The sequence below is a fragment of the Arctopsyche grandis genome, chromosome 10, assembly GCF_051622035.1.
Source record: "Arctopsyche grandis isolate Sample6627 chromosome 10, ASM5162203v2, whole genome shotgun sequence".
NCBI lineage: Eukaryota > Metazoa > Arthropoda > Insecta > Trichoptera > Hydropsychidae > Arctopsyche > Arctopsyche grandis.
The window spans coordinates 25,732,896-25,751,184 of NC_135364.1; the positions used below are offsets into that span (position 1 = coordinate 25,732,896).

The window sequence follows — 18,289 nt, forward strand, 5'->3', positions numbered from 1 at the left end:
AATATTATTTCGCAACAAACATTCCATCTAAATTTAAAGCTTATTTAATCAAAAGGGATCACAGGGGTGTGTAAATTGGAGAAATGTTCGCCGACGAGTATCTCTCTAAAAGGGAAAAGCCCAAATTAAATGAGTGCGAATAAGAGTGAATTCGTTTATTGAATTATACGGCTTCGTTTATTGAATTCTAGGAATTTTCTAACCCAATATTCAACAACTTGTTTCATTTTACCTACTGATTTACATATAATTAATTTTTGAAGCATTTGCTTATGTAGTGTTTTGAAGTATAAATTTGTGTATACATATTGAATATTCATAAAACATTAAGACAGTATTTTCTTTGAAGGCGAAAAAGAGGGGGGTGGGGATTCTGAAAATTTAATTTATTTATATGTACTTATATTATATAAACAAATCGTAAGAGGTTAAGTGGAAGGTATCGAACATTTCAAAACAACTTTTCGTTATATTCGATCCATTGTTTGAAAAATAAATTAACAAAGCATTACCCGTCGTGCATTGGGTGCCAGAAAACTTAAGGGCTTTCGCATGTCAGGCCGTGTTATAAGACGTCGACGGGGTCGTAAAGGTGTTAAGCCGTGTTAGATAACGTGGACGCGTTGCTAACGCTGAAGTATGTAAGAACTTAACCCTTTATATGCCCGAAGGGACGAAGAGGACTCTTGTAAAGTGGGTCTGAGCAATTATGCCCGCGGTAATAAAACTTAAGCGGGTCGTCGACTCGGGCAATTTTCCCCGGAAAATTCGGCGCTCTTGCACACGCCCCACAACGCAAAAGTATAATGGAGCCGAAGGATTAAAAGCGAAATAAACATACGCCCATTAGAGGTTTAGGCGAATGTAAATTTGACCGTGGTCTTTGTTTAACGATTCACAACGAGCCAATCGTCAAATGACCGTTTGATATTTGATCTGGGGTGCTTGTGTAATCCTATCGATATATGTGTGTATGTATTTGAACTCGAGAGCTTGATTGTCCCTTGCATATATATTTTACTAAATTTAAAAGAAAAAAATCGGATGTGACCAACCTATGACTTTATCTATGTATTTGAGGAATATAAGAAGGTCACAAAACAAAATTCGATATTGAACCGTACAGACACATTCACACATTCCGGCAGCATTATGAAATACTATGAGAGCATTTTCGATACAAATTGAGCGCAAATGTATGGAAACTTGCACAAGATAAAAGTTCTACTTCTGCTTGTCGGATTTTGTTCAACATTTTTTTATTACTTAAAATCACTGTAATTATTATATACATTAAATATCAAGAAAATAAAAAGGATTTAAAAGGTCAAAATAAAATAATGAAATATTGTTTAAAAAAAAATACTACTTGCTTACGAATTCTGACCGAAACCTTATCAGATCTAAGTTAGAACATAAAAAATACAAATATAAATTTTCAGATTGATACGTTCAGGGGAGTGGACAGAATTTTTGACCTTTCTAAGGGGAAGAAATCCCACTTCCGGTTTATTAATTTTTATTTTTATCACATTGATACAAGAATTATAGTTGAATTTTTTCGTGAAGAGCACGCATCTTTAAGGGGTCGAAAAAAATAGTGGAAGAAAAATCGAACAAGAGTAAACTGCCACTTCTGGTTGATGGATGATTCCCAAATTTTATATAATACATAACTTGGTATTAAGCTTAAAATTTTAGTTATGAAATTTCAGTTCAATAAACCAAATGTTTCTGAGAAAAACATAATAAACCTCGAAAACGTAATCAGTGATCGATTATGAGTTCGAATCGGTCAAAATCTCGAGTTCGAATTTTCGCATGATCACAAAACTTCATCTCTTGTTACTACGCACATAGATAAAGTAAGAAGTAACTACGAAAGTATTATTTTGTTTATTTTAATGAATTTTCTATTATGCCATATTTACTTTATCTAAGTGTTAAGAATTGTTACTTTGATAAAATTCGATATTTTACATACATTTTCGAGCTACTTAATTAAAATTTTGCAAACATAAATATTTCCGATGACAATACAATTTTACATCAAACTTTGAGTCTATTTTAAATTCAAAAATTTCATTTCAGACCCAAATATGTATTTATTAATCATGCACTCTCAATATCTCAGATAGGTATAAATACATATACGTAGGTATTCTATATGTAACATTACATGTATCACGGTTAATGTCCCCGTCATCGTGTCATGTGTCGAAAGTTGACGTCGGTGTTCGGTAAACATCATCATTGACGAGGACACATCCAATTTGGTATTGTAGGGATACCAAATTGTATATATAATATATCGATACATATGTATGTACATATATATGTATATATATATATATATATATATATATATATATATATATATATATATATATATATATATATATATATATATATATATATATATATATATAAGAATATCTTGTTGTTATACCCATATATGTGTATTCTATTCTATTGACAAAGTCTCGAGAGTGTAATAAACGTGTATATTACGTACTATAATATAATATATGTGCATATGCATACGTATTATATTTGAACTGGTGCCACAATAAGTCAAGTGTAATTACACGTCGGTCATAAATCAGGACCATCATCGAGAATATAATATTGCACGTAAATAATAATAGTGCGTGTTCAATTTAATATATAATAGACGTAGGTTTATGGTGTTATCATATTCGCGAAAATGTTGGTAATAAACACAGCGTGTAGCTAACTATCTCTCTAAGGGTAAATTTAATAAAATTTAGGCACAAATTTAGAGTTTAATATTAAATAATATATACATATATATATATTTTTTTTTGGAGTTCAGATAAGTTGTCGTCGTATAAATTTCATTTTATGAGTTTTGGTATTAAAAAAAAAGGAAAATGGGCGAACAAAGTCCTCTCCAACTTGCCTTTAGATTCAAAGAGAATTCAATCGAGTTTTCCTCGTAGTAGAAAATCATATTTATTTTTGTTTTATTTAGTACTCGAGTCCAAAACGTATCTAGCTGACTGGAAAAGGAGAATATTGTTTTTTTCTGCTACTTTAAGTATGGAACAATAAAGTGTGAATATATGTAATATGTCACAAAAAAAGGGCTTCAAGATTTTCAATTGATTCTGACTAAATTGTTCTTTTAAAATTTATTGCAATCCCTTTTAGGGGACGCTATGGTTGAGTGATTTTCATTGTAATTCACAATAGCCAGTTTCCTTTGAAAGGGGTTTCAATTGACATCACAATGATGTGATTCTGTTCAGTGTGCGAAGTATTTTAAAATTCATATATGCGAGCCAAAAAAGAGCTTCAGGTACAATTCGGTGGGAAATATTCTTCGATGGAAAAATAAACATCTCTTCGAATGGAATTTTGCGATAGTGAAATTAACGTATTTCCATTCGAGAGCATCCGGTTGAATGCGGTGACAGCTTCCGGTCGCGTTGAAATGTACACAACCTCCCGGAGACTGCTTTTCCGGAAAACGAACGGATGAAAATGGATTTTCCTGAACGTGATAGTAAAATCTTTCAGCATGTACCTCCATTTATTACAATAAAATATAAATAACTTCTTAGATATATGCAAATATGTATGTATGTACGTATGTAAATATGTATGTACATATATATTTATTTATTTATAATAATAATAACAATAATGATGACCAGATACATATATGCACATATGAAATTGAATTAACAGTATTATATCAAAAATATTTTAAATGTTTTAGTAGTTATTTTGAAAATAAAATTCATTCAAAAAATGCTACATTTCAAAGGTAGCCAATGTAGACTTTTATGTTTAAAATAATTACTTGAACATGAAAAAAACTACGATTTAGTGAAAAAATCGCTTTCTCCATATAAACACCCAATTTGAGCGTGTCATCCTTTGTATGGAGACCTTTGAGCGAAACGGCGACTTTGAATTCTCACTAATTTGTCAAAACTTATCATAATCGACCCAAACTTCAATAGGAACACACTTCAAACACACTTCTATAGGTAAATATTGAGTGTTTATTTTTTTTTAATTCTAAAAAAATTAAAACTATTTTCGAAAAAGAGATTTTTACTATTTTAAAAAAATTTTGTCGAGATAAATCTATTAGTTTATTCGACAAAAATTCTATTGATAGTTTTCAACTAGGTCCATCGATGAATATCCAAAATTCATGTTTTACGCTCCGGCCTAATAATATTTTACCCTTTAACACTAAACTATAATTGTATACTGCTTAGTTCTGACTGAAAATTTGTCAGAACTAAGCAGTATGCAATTATATAAAAGGAATTATTTTATGGTTTATATATGTAATTAAGCTTTAGCAATGTAAGCTTTAGCCAGAAGTGTGGCTCGGTAGTTGTGTTGATACTGAGCACCGAGTTCGATCCCACGAGCTGACTGCGATCGAAAATAATTTATTCCGAGTATAATCTTTAATGCTGCAGATCAGACTTGGACATTTGTGACTCCAAGTCGATCGTTTCCTATCATAGTTTGCCAATTTATCTGATTTCATTGTTGAAGCGGTTCTTCCATCAAATTGACAAAAACCATCCTACCTACGATTTCACCACTATTCGAATGTGATTTCAGAAGTTTGATATCCATCAAATATAGATGTCTCATTAATTCTTATATACATATATATATAGTATTTTTTCTATGCTTATACGTCTGGTCACAGTGACGCGTTAGAGTATTCTGTAATATCACTGTGACAAAAATGTAAATATATAAATAATAATAATGTAGCATATGCCAAAAGGAGCCGCTGTTATAATTGGTTTTCAATGATTATCTCCAGGCTTAAGTGCCGTCGGCCAACAATGGAGATCCCCGAATGGACTTAGCGGTCGGTAACGGCTCCCAGCCACTTCCCGCTAGAATTCACAGAACTGACAGCGCGAGACCGTGGGATCTGGTACGTGACTATAACAATAGGTAAACAAACGTGTCGAGGAAGATGCACTTAGTGACCTGCCCTTTATAAGCAGGTACTTAGGCCATATGAAGGTATTCTGGAAGGAGCATTGGCAGTGCGTGGATCTCCTTAATCACCTAATAAATGCTGTGAAGCGACTTTGGCCTTTTATTTAGATCCTCCATGCACCCCTACGCAACAATAACAAATCCCGGCGACGCTAGTATCTAAACGAAGCCTTAAATTTAAAGTCTGTAAATCCCAATTCCGCTTGTAAAACTTTTAATGCAAGTTGAATTCGTGAGGATTTCCGTTTTCGCGACGACTCGTTCAAGTTTGACTAATGTACGGATGAACGGTATCGTTTTCTGGTCCAACTTTTTTCGATTGTTTTTAATCAAACTTTGGACGTTCGTGGTCCATTAGGTTGATGTTCCTGTTGTGGAAAGTTTCGATATTCCGGGTGAAGCACTTCTTAAATACCCCTCAAACTCGGCAGGGGTGTATTTTGCGAAATGCCACTATTGAGCTGTAACAATTGTGTAACGAGGAATGGCAAGTACGAAGATAAATTATTGCCGGTGGAAAGTTTCGCAAATTGCGATAAACCGAGCTCGTTCTCGACGCGACGTTCGTTTTAATATTCCTAATAAATGTAATATATAAAGTATGCGTCGGGGGAAAAAAGTGTACAATGTATGTGTGTGAAAAAATGTTGATGACGTGGTGATTTGTCATCCGATATGGAGCGTCTAACGTAGGGAGAGCGTTTTTTTTTTGTTAACGTCGTACAAATTTTTTGGGTAAGAAGGATGGTGATATTCTTTATTTTTTCAATATTAACGTCTAAACTTTTCGTGCGTTTAATATTCTTTGAGATTTTGTAATTTTAAAGTGTGAAGTGTTTTTGAAAGAGTCGCATTTTCTTAAAGAGCGGTTTGTTTGTGATAAATGACTTCAATTTGTGCTAAGCCTATTTTACCTATACATACATACATAGATATATAGAATTTAAACTGTGTTTTTCTATAAGCTTTTATTTAGTTTGTCTGGGTTAAATATTTTAATCAATTTTTGACCCATTTCTGATTTTCATATCCATTTCCAATGACAACATTCTATCAAAAGTTTTGATGAACCTCTCCTCCTCTAATAAAGATATTTTAATCGAAAGCTTAAAAGACTATTCATGTTGATTAAATGGTATGTGTTTATTTCAGTGGTTTCAAACAAAGAGTTCGATAAAAAATGTCGCGAAATTAGCAAATTTTGGTCGCAGCATTACAAAAGTATTTAATTGATATGTGAATTAGTGTTAAATCGTGTTTTATATTAATTTCAATTCAAATGTAATATAAATTTCATAGTTTCGTCACATATCAATTACAGATCTAAAAATCTATTTACAAATGATTTTAGAATTTTATCGATCATCTCTGTAAAAAAATTGAAATATATGTTTATATTTGCGTAAAGAAATCATGTTTGTAAAATTTAGTCGATCATATATTACAAACAAAAAAAATACGATTTTAAATACATTAATCATTTTTGTTAAATCTGTTTTAAATTTTAGCTGAATTTTGCGAACTTATTAAATTACAACAAATTTGAAATATTATTTAAAATATAACTACTAAAATAAAAAATCAATATAATACACAATATAAGACACACACACACAGAGAGACACACACACACATTTTTTTTAGACCATGAAAACGTGATCAGTAATCTATTCTGAGTTCGAATCAGTCAAAATCTCGAGTTTGAATTTTCGTATGATCACAAAACTTCATCTATTGTCAATCAAAACGCTTCATCTATTGTCAATCAAAACGCTTCGATAGTTTTATGAGTGAAGTTCAAATAATCTGTTATTGTTTTCTTTCTTTTCCACACATTTTCTTTAAATAATTAATTGATCATCTACTTGGCCCTTCTTTTCTTTTGTATCATTATATTATAGATCATTACTACTTAAACTTCCTTTGTCCATTTACCATCAATTTATTTGGCAACATTTCCATTTTAACCTTTTTACTCGTTTATCTGTATATCTGGTTGACGGACATTTGATCGAATGCACACTCGACCGACGGACGTTAGGATGATGGACGTTAGTACAACGGACTTTTGGCCGCACGAAAATTAGGGCGAAAACACACTTAATAAGTGATTAAAATAATTTAATAAGTGTTTAAAGTGGGTTTGCATATTTATTTTTTTGATCATAATATGGATCTTCCGACATTGTTGGATGAAAGATAAGTTTAGTTGTTTTCGATTGTATTATTATTGTTATTTAGATTGTTCGATGGGGTCGTTATGCTTGTTGATGTAACAAATTTCGGAAAATGTAAAGTTTAAGTGTTTTTCCCTTTTGTCAACAGAACTTTTTGGCTAAAAAGCTCCGAAGAAAATTGAGCGTATAAAGGAAATTCAAGTTAAAACAAAGAAAACGCCCTTGTTCGAGTGGGTAATCGAATTATTCATATTGTTTTTCAAATTATGTTTCATTTCGTTCGTTCAAATCTGAATTAATTCAATATAAAGCGTAAATTCGAATAAGCTCAACGGAATATTTGAAATTTGAATGTACAGAATAAAAAGTGTTATCGAATTTCTCTCTTGGTTTTTTCCCGTTTTTCATGTTTGTATCGTCTACCGGGAAATAATTTTTGCGACGTATCTACCTACCTTAACAGGGGCAATTTTTCATGGCTTTTGATTAATCCTACCTTTTTTTCAGAAGGAAAATTCAGTTATATAGATTTGACACATCTAATTTAAATTTTGACGAAAACGAATTTATTAAAGAAGAGAATGTGCGTGTCAGTTGAAAAATGATTAAAATCGTACTAGAGAGAAAAAAACCTTCTTGGTAGAAATCAACTGACTATTTCATAAATATTATTATTGAGAAGGCATATGTATATTATGAAGTTTTTGATATTTATACAAAAGATAGTTTTTTTTATATGTATGGGATTTTCTTTAGATGAAAATTCCGAAAGATTTTGTTTTGTAATAGCTTTGTTTTCTTCGGAATGTCCTCCCTTTGAGTATTTGGAATACGCCAAGGGAGGACACTATCGTCAAAAATATATTTTCTCGGAAAATCCATGGTGTATTTAAGAACGATGACGATAACGATACGGCAAGCAGTGAACTCGCTTTTGTCGTAAAATTCTCTTAACCATCGTCCAAGTGGAGACTTGGAAGGAAAATAATAATATTTAAAACTCCCTTCTCGTTGAATATGGCTTAACTTGCATATAAATTTTCATTAAACCTCTTTTGCAGGAAAATTTAAAAAGAAAAGCGAAAAATAATCTTATTCAACGTTGTTTTCTTAAAAGAAAACTTTTAGAAATACATTAGTACACGAGGACGTGATATTTTTTTTATTCATTTTGTTAAATTGTGCAAGTATTTTGATTCGATTTTCAAACTACATATCATTGTACGTATAGTATTATATTTTATGTATTCGTAATTTAAATTGCAATCCAGTTGGTATATTTCCCTAGTGCGTTTGAATTTCAGGAAATGTTATTCTCATACGCAATTCGCGCAATAGTTTTTGACGTACATATTTATGTATATAAATACATACATACATATATAGCATGATTTAAAATTTGTAGATTTTCGAACAATCAAATATTCATACATATGTGATTTCACATCCGTAAAATACAATTGGTATTCAAATTCATTTTGTATGAAAATTTTATGCATTAAAAAAAAAGCTGTGAGTTTATAACGTTGAATAAATTAAAATTTGTGCGAATTTCGAAGTTTATTATTCTTGATTGGGCTTTTGTGCGAAAATTATTATTCGACTACATATGTATGTGAAAATATTTAGATGAAAATTCCGGGAATACATAATTATATCAAATCGCGTTTCATTTTCACATTAGCACATCGTAAACAAACATTAAATGTGAGGAAATATCTTTAATATATAAACCGGCTTTATATAGATTTGTTTTCGTTCTTGAGAAACGACGTTTCAATTGGATATTGTTCGTATTCAAAGTAAACGTTTCTGTATACAAGTTCAAGTATTATATTTAGTCAAAATGTACATAAAATATATTCTGCTCAACGATCTGTTAATACAATATATTAATTTATTATTAAATATCTTCGTGCTACTATTTTTGTGTATTATTGAATATACATATAATATTTGTAGACACGCAGCAGGTTATAAAATATTACTGATTGCAAAAAGTTTTATGAGCTCCCAAATAATGGTGTATCAGTTGACAGGTTCATTGATATTTTTTATCGCAGAAAAAAATAAAACTTCGGATATGTACATAATGATATTCTTTATATAATGTTGCATACTATACCTCGAGAAGTAGCATCCAAACTTAATATAACAAGATTATATCACAGTTTCATTAAAAAGTTTAACGCGCTCACTTTAGACGGGAGTTTCACATGTTGAATACATTTTAGCGATTCGTTTAAAGCGTACGGTTAATTTAGAAAATTTGCATAATTAAACGTTTATTAATGAAATATATTTGTGAATGTTTCTCTAGTTTATTTTAAATATTTTCCTCGATATTCGCACTAGGAAAGTCTGTCGGTTCAACGCGTCTGACCCGAACGAACGACTATCGCACACTGAAACGTTTCAGCATCTCTACGTAGTATGTATGTTCGTAGTCACACATTTATAAATATATACACATGTGTATATATTTTCAAATGCCCAAATAGCCTTTGTTGGATTCGGAGAATCGTTGTATTTTGTTTAAAATCTAATTACTGTAGCAAATTAATTATGAGCGCATTTGAAGCTTTCAATTATATAATGCAAGTACTCGTATGTATTTGAGTTGAAATTTTAAGATTTTTTTTGATTTGCAATAAATGTACGTATTTTAATAAAACGCTTCAAAGTCATTTTATTCCTTTTTCTCTTAAAAGGGTATCATAATAGTTTGAATGTGACCAACGCATGATTTTATATATGTATGTATTTGAGGAATATAAGGTCAAAAAACAAAATGCGATAATTAAACGTACACGTTCACACATCGGTTATGGGTGCGTTTTCGATACAAATTGAGCGCAAACTTATACAAGACAAAAGGGAAACTTATACAAGACAAAATTTCTACTTCCGGCTGTCGAATTTTATTCGAAATTTTTTTATTACTTAAAATCACTTTAATTATAATACATACACTTTAACTATCAAGAAAATAAAAATGATTTAAAAGCTCAAAATAAAATAATGAAATATTGTTTAAAAATAAAATTCTACTTTCGGATTACGAATCTCAACTAAAACTCGCTTAGACTCCAAAAAGATAAATCTAATAAATTGATCAGAGATACATTCTTTTCTAACAGAGTGGTTTCAGTTTGGAATAGTCTTCCCAACGATTTAGTAACCTCTATTAATATTAATATTTTTAAGAATAAACTTGATACTTTTTTTAAAACCAAACGATTTTTGTGATTCTTCTTTCCCATAATCATATTTCTGTATTTTTATCTTTTTTTGTTTATAAATTTAATATTTTTTTCTTGTCTTATTTTATTTTATTTTATTTTAATATTGGTTTTTTAATGTATTTTAATTTTTTTCATTTTTTTATTGCATATATGTATAATTTGTAAAATATGTTTATTCAAACCCGTTGGGCCTATCGGCTTTGCCGCCTCCCCCAATTATATTAAATAAATAAAAAAATAAAAAATAAATAAATAAAACCTTATCAGCTCGAAGTATGTATATAAAGAACACAAATATAAATTTTCTGCCTGATACTGGGTGGAGGATCCAAATAAAAGGCCGAAGTCGCTTCACAGCATTTATTGGATGATTAAGGAGATCCACCCACTGCCAGTGCTCCGTCTAGAACGCCTTAGTATGGTCTAAGTACCTGCTTATAAAGGGCAGGTCGCTCAATGCATCTTCCTCGACACGTTTGTTTACCTACTGTTATAGTCACGTACCAGATATGCAGTCCCATGGTCTCGCGTTGTCTAGTGGGGATGCTACTCGGCCTAATCCAGGGTCTCCATTGTTGCCCTCGTAACCACTTAAGCCGCCTGATAATGCCGATTGCACTTAAACCTGGAGATAATCCTCGAAAACCAATTATAACGGCGGCTCCTTTAAGCATATGCTACAATACGTTCAGCGGTGTGGAAAAAATCGTGGTCACAACATTTTTGGCTTTTCTAAGAGGAAAAATTCCCTTTCCGGTTTATTAAATTTAGTGATTTTTTTTTATTTTCATCACATTAATAATAGAATTATACTTGATTTTTTTCGTGAAGAGCACACATGTTTAAGGGGTCGAAAAGAATAGTGGAAGAAAAATCGAACAAGAGTAAACTGCCACTTGCGGTTGACGGATGCTTACCAAATTTTAAGCATAACTTGGTATTAAGCCTAAAATTCTATATATGAAATTTCAGTTCAATAAATCAAAAGGTTTCTGAGAAAAACATAATAAACCTCGATTCTCTAGAGTAAAAGTACTATTTCCGGCTTAGGAAAAAATATTAGGGTATACAATTTATAATTTCTATTACATTTAAAAAAAATTCAGTAAGATTCAATTAGCTTTTAAATTTGGGACATTTCCGGTCAACTTAAAAATTTGGAAAAAATTTACGTCGTATCGATAAGAATTTCAGTAACAGATACTAAGTTACAGTTCGATAGGACTAGCGGTGTCCAACAAATCCCCAAAATACACAGACACACACACATTTTTTCTAGATCATGAAAGCGTGATCAGTGATCGATTCTGAGTTCTAGTCAGTCGAAATCTTGAGTTCAAATTTTCGCTTGATCACGAAATGTCATCTATTGTTACTACGTACATAGATAAAGTAAAAATATATATTTTGCAACCTTAAAAGTATACGAACTTAAGTTGAAGTCTGTTTATTTTACATTTTATAAAGAAAACAAATAATCTGGCCTGTTTTTGGTTGAGGTTTAAATTTTCAAATTATTTATGCTTTTACTACAACTTCAGAAGGAAAAAAATGATTGTCAAGTTTTCAACAAGCGTCTTGTGTTTATTGTAAAATTGGCAAAATCAAAGTATTTCGGCAGATTGAGGATCTCTCAAGTATGTATGTACGTGTGTATGAACGAATAGAATTTGCATGCATGCGTGATTTGTATAATTTATGGAAGTACCTACTGTGTGAATTAATTATAATTTACTTGATTTAATGTCGTAAAGCTTTGGTACGTTGAAAGCGTGAAATTTATGCTAATTTTAATTTAAATTCGCGAAGATTCTTTTTCTTGCGCAAATTTTCAGTCATCAATCACAGAGGTTGATTTTTTTCGTTATATTAAAAAGCTCAATTTTGTCTTTGGTTCTGATGAGATTTTGATTTAGTGATTCGTAATTTTTGCGTGAAGGAAATCAATTATGTTTCGGAAATATATAATAATAATGTGATTTCATTTTTTAGTTTATATAATATGGCTATATATAATATGTACATACATACATGCATATGTATTATATGCAGGTTTCTTCAGTGTGAAACTATGGCTAGACAGATACAAAATAGATGTACACTATTCATCAGCATATTGGTTTTGGCCTTACGTGCGGGAAAAGGGTTCGTGACCGAGATTCCCTATGCTGTAATTAAAAAATTCCTCTATCTTAATTAAAATACTCACTTTTCTCTATTTATTTTTATATATATTTTAAGTTACATACTCTTCGATATAAATTTAAATATTTGATTTTAAATATGCCCATGCAATTTCGAATAAAAATTGTAAAGTTCAAGTCGAGGCACATTTTACTATTTTTCAGAAATGTATGATCTAAGTCTGACTATTAAGATGTAGTATACCAAAATTTTTGGTTTTAAATTTATCTAAAAACTGTAGATTTACACGAACAAACAAATATTCATATTTATATGTTATATGACATATTATAAGCCAGCAGTATAGCTTGGTGGTTGCGTTAATGCCAACCACCTAAAGGTTCCCGAGTTCAAGCCCTGGGTTGACCTCGATTGAAAAGAATTTATTCGGAATTATTTCTGCAGTTCTACTGGTATTTGTGACTCCAAGTCGATCGTTTCTTATCAGAGTTTGCCAATGTATCTGAACTCATTGTTGAAACGGTTCTTCATCAAATTGGCAAAACCATCATTTATTTATTTTATATCAATTAATCATGTACACTCGCCTAACAGATTGCTCCAAAGTGACTCCAAACAGATTAAGAATAGAAGAAAAAATACATGAATTACAGAAGAATTATAGAATGGATTCGTTTATTTTATCGAGGAAAGCCAGTTATCGATAGAATTTTTGTTATTGATCCACAAGAATAGTCGAAATATGATTTTTCTGGGTGGAATTTTAATTTATTCTCATATTAAGACAATTTAATATATTATCCATATTAATTCAATCCAGATTTGTGTAAATACGAGTAAATAATAGTACGAGTTTTTATTTGGAAATTTTACCGTTTTAAAATTCAGCACATTTCCAATTAACCTTTTTAAACGAAATCAAAAAATAGAGTGGCCAGAAAACTATTTCAATAAACATTTTTCAATCGAAAATACTCAATATAAAATAGTATTAAAAGTGAGAAAAAATCCCAAGTGAAAATACGTACTTTTGGCTTTTGATTTGAACTGGACGACTACTTAGAGAGATTTGAAAGCTGAAAAGTACTACAAATGAAGGACAAAATACCCGAATACAGATTCCAATATTTATTTTGAACAACAAATTAACAGATTTTGAGACATCGACCGAACAACACCAAGATATAGAAAAATCGCGCGATTTAAAAAACACATACATACACTCGTATGTATCTCCAAATCTCGAGACATTCAACATTTTTTACTACCAGATTCGTGTTGACTGGGCAGAGATCTATAAGAAAAGTCATATCTCGTATCTGAAAGATTTTTCGTGTCGAACAGTGCTATTATTTCATCACTATTTGAATATCATTTAAAATTTACAATCTATAAATTTATAAACATACATATGTACAAGTTTAATATATTATTTGTCACTCAGGGTCAACCTGGAATTGCTGCATGGGAAAACATTTTTTAAATTTATTTATATGTATATATATTGAGGATCCGATCCGGATGTGAATGATTCTCAATTATACACTAAGATTAATTGACGTTTTGGGGAATAGAGAAATTGGCGTTTATTATGCATCTTTACATCAGTCCTGCCAAAGTACATAGATAATTTCCAAACGCTCTGCCCATACACAGTATGCACGTTCAAAAATCTTTCCTACGTGTTTTAAGTAAAAGAAGAATTATCAAAGAAGAAGACCATCATAAATTTTCGGAAAATATACGAAAAAGTTAGTTCCGAAGCTACCATAAAAATTCGTCATCAATTTTAACGACTATAAAAATGTTTTTAGCGTTTTCAATTTCATTTTTTTCAGTCGTTTTTGATCGAACGCTCTTTTTGGCACGTATGAGTGTCCCCGATGTGCTATTTTCGCGGTAGCGTTTTGTCTGTCGGAAAATTAAATCCGCCCGACACGTCTGTAATGAAATTCGCAGCTCGCTTTCTTCCCTATTACTTCCGGTGGTGAAATTTTACGACATCCGGCCGTTGCGTAAACACGGACAATTAACGTCGCGCGAAAATTAAGCTTGCGGTTTCTGTTTTATTTCGACCGCAGTTTTGCCAATCGCAAGATTCACCGAATTCGCGGATCCAACCGTTAAAATATTAATTTTCTTTTGTCCCGGTCGTTCGAAAAACAAGCGACTCGGGAAAAGCCGGTGTAATCCTTTCGCGTAATCGTTTCGGAATGCAAAACGTTTAATGGGTCAGTAAAACGCTCGCATAAATATGCATGGGATTATTATTAGCATATTTCATGTGAAGAGGAATTTTTTCTGTACGTGTACGGTTTTATTGGATTTTAGGGAATTCGATACGTTGAAAGGTGTGTAGAATGTGAGGGAATAATTTATCAAAAAACCGCTAAAGGTTTCGGTTTTTTGGGCTTTAGATCAAATGCGATAAATTATTCACTGAGAATGTTCCACAACACGAAACATCGATGTTTTTAACTCGGTCAATTATTCAGTGTTTTCAAGTAAAATATCGACTCGAATGTTTAAGCGATGTGTTGGGAAAACTTCAAACAGGTGCAGGCTTTCAGACACCATAAATTCAATCGTGTATTATTGCTTCGTAAATTACTATTTTGTTCGAGCTGTTTTTATGATCAAATCAATCATTATAAGCCATCAATTAATTCTATATGTGATAGCAGATATGTGTATAATATATGCACAGGATTTTTATTTTTTTTCAAGATGAAATCTACAAACTTGAAATATTTACTATACAATTTTCATAGCATACATACATACATGTATTACGTCATGTATGCCATTTGTCAGCAGCATAGCTCGGTCGCTAAGCTTCTGCTTATCGTCGAGTGCACCGGGTTCGATCCCATGAGCTGACCTCGATTGAAAATAATTACCTGAGTATATATATAGTGCTGCTGGTCAGACCTGAATATTCTTGCTCCAGGTCGATCATTTCCTATCAGACTTTGTCAATTTTTCTGATTTCATTGTTGAAACGGTTCCCGATTGGATTGGCTAAAAACCTTCCTACTACTACATATGTCACCACTATTTGAGTATGATGTACAATAAAATGTATGTACAATTCATAGATGTCTCCTTAATTACGAGTTTTCAGTGTCTTGTAATTCATCGGCTTTTGTAATAAAAATGCTGCATTGTTTGTAATTGGCCAGGAAGGCGCATTGGGGTTTACCTGTAAGGCATTCCTGGTATAAAACGTAAAAAAAAAATGGCAAACTCTGATAGGAAATGATCGACCTGGAGTCTCATATCCAAGGTCTGGCCAGCAGCACCAAGCAGGTATTGAACCCTTGACCCCTTGTTTTGAAAGCATTACATGCTAAACACTTTGCTACGCTACATTATGCATACATTTGTACATACATATATCCTAAACAAACACACATACATATATAGATATTATCTGTTATAATGGTACATATGTACATATCAGCCAAAGAACTGAAATACTGAATCATTTGTTTATTTGATTTAAAAAAAAAAATTGCTTGACATTCTACATATGTATGCGTATTTCATCGATGATACGAAGTATTCCTTCTCTTAATGTAACGAAATAAAACTATTTTATAAATAACAAAGCCAAAGTGCATATTAAGTTGAACGAAGCATATAAATGTCTTCCGTACAATAAAATATTATATTTAATCTTCCGTATATATATGTTTGTATGTACATATGTAGATCGAGATCGGAATTTCAATTTGATTTTATGAATAAAAATGGCGGAATTCGTTCTAGGAATATTATATTTTATACGTGTCGTCATATACGATAGAAGATAATCGTCTTTTGTGACGGTTTTCACATTTCAGGCTTATATCTTTCGCTATTTTGACCACTAGTGATAAATGGCTTTTCTTCATTGATTTATCATCTTTAAACCTTCTTGCTTCCGCATCAATCCTTTTCTTTACGCATTTTTCCGAGAAAAATTGATTTAGTGCAACGGCGGTTCGTACATTTACGGACCAATATTGATCAAAAGTATTTTCAGAGAATTAATCATACTTACTGTAAGACTCGTATTAGTAATAACACTGTCAGTAAAACGCTGAATTATATATATGATGATGATTAAGTCGGATTGGACACAGCATAATTCTTAATGTAATACTCGCCTATTTACTTTATCTACTTTTTCAAGACAGATAACAGTCGATGGATACAAATTAAGGAACGAAGCTTTATTTATATATTAATTCGATTTAGTAATTGATTTTTTTTGTGCCGACATCGAAACAAGTATGTCAATTGTTACTGTTTAAAATTCAATAAACGTGCCAGAAACACGTGCCTTTTATATTAAAGGTGTGTTTTCCTTTAATCAAAGTGACACGTTTTATTTACCTCACTTTTTCCTTATTTCATACAAGTACAGAGATAATCATCGAATTATACGTAACGTATATTTACAGTTACTACATATATTGTATTGGAGAAAATAAAGGACACATAAAGAATCGTCTTATAACTTGTCTTAATCGTTTTAAAATGCTTTATAAGTTTATAGCAATTATTATAAAAAATTTCGAATTTTTAACAATTATATTTACTATACATTATTGAAATTTTAAAGACATTTAACGCTAGAATAAGTACGTTTGGAAAAAAAATATTGAGATAGAAAACTAATCTTTATAAATGTGGTAAAGTGAAAGTGGTAAGCTGAAAAAAATGTGAAAAAAAGTGTATTTTTGACTTTTAAAATTCTCTATATAATCAATTATAAGTATTTTAAAGCATTTGAAAGTCACAATCAATAGGAAAAATACATGACTATTGATTTCAATAATCACTTTTGGCATAACAATACTGTATTTTGAATTAACGACTCTTAAAGCCGAAAAATTGCGTATTTTTTAGGCCCATTTAAGGCCCACATCTCATAAAATAAAAACCAACAAAAATTATTTTCATATTCAAATTAAGTGGGTTAAATTTAGTAAATATTGATTAATCTCCGCTCCAGCAATTATTTCTTTTACAGTTTTGATAAAATATATGAATTGCATCTTTAAATATTTCGGCGTTAATATTATCAGCGATAGTCGACATTACAAAATAAAGGACAAAAGGGAAATTTTAGAATATAAATAAATCTAAAGGACAGAACTGTGAAATAAAGGGCTGTCCTCTGAAATAAATGACGTATGGTCAGCGAAGTCAGTATAAGTTGAAAAATGTAATGGGTTTTTAAGGTTTCTTGTATTTGGTTTACAAGTGGTATTTTCATGCGTTTTAAAATCTCAAAGGACTCTGTTTAGACGGAAATACATAGAATGGCAAAGTAGGGTTTTCTTAGTAGTTTTGTATTGATATCACGTCCTTGCTAAGAATCCCTTCAAACAAAATATGGCTCGTGGGATCTGAAAGCTGATCACGGATCCACTTCCTTTCTCCGAGCAATTCGACGAAATATTCCGATCACGATATTTTGTAGCAAATTACGCACTATACGACAGTTTGCATCTACATAATAGTTGGAAAGTTCCATTATAAATGACGTGAAAAGTAAAGCCTACATTGTAATACATTCTATAAAACAATTGTTAAATTTTATTGATAATAATTATTATTGTTGACCAGAATAAAGGGCGTTTTGTATATTTTGCGAATTACGATGATGAAAGGCATTAATTTCCAATGAAATAAGCGGTTATTGAATTCAAGCAAAAGCAT

At 31.1% G+C, this 18,289-nt stretch overlaps 1 protein-coding gene across 1 annotated transcript in view; it reads right to left on the minus strand.

Moving 5' to 3' along the window:
* LOC143918046 (uncharacterized) overlaps positions 1–9,594 on the minus strand; it is a 39,829-nt gene extending 30,235 nt beyond the window's left edge. Inside the window, exon 1 of the mRNA XM_077439712.1 lies at positions 9,313–9,594. The gene's annotated coding sequence lies outside the window, so the exon portion shown is untranslated. The remainder of the gene's footprint in view (positions 1–9,312) is intronic.
* Between the last annotated feature and the right edge of the window lie 8,695 nt (positions 9,595–18,289).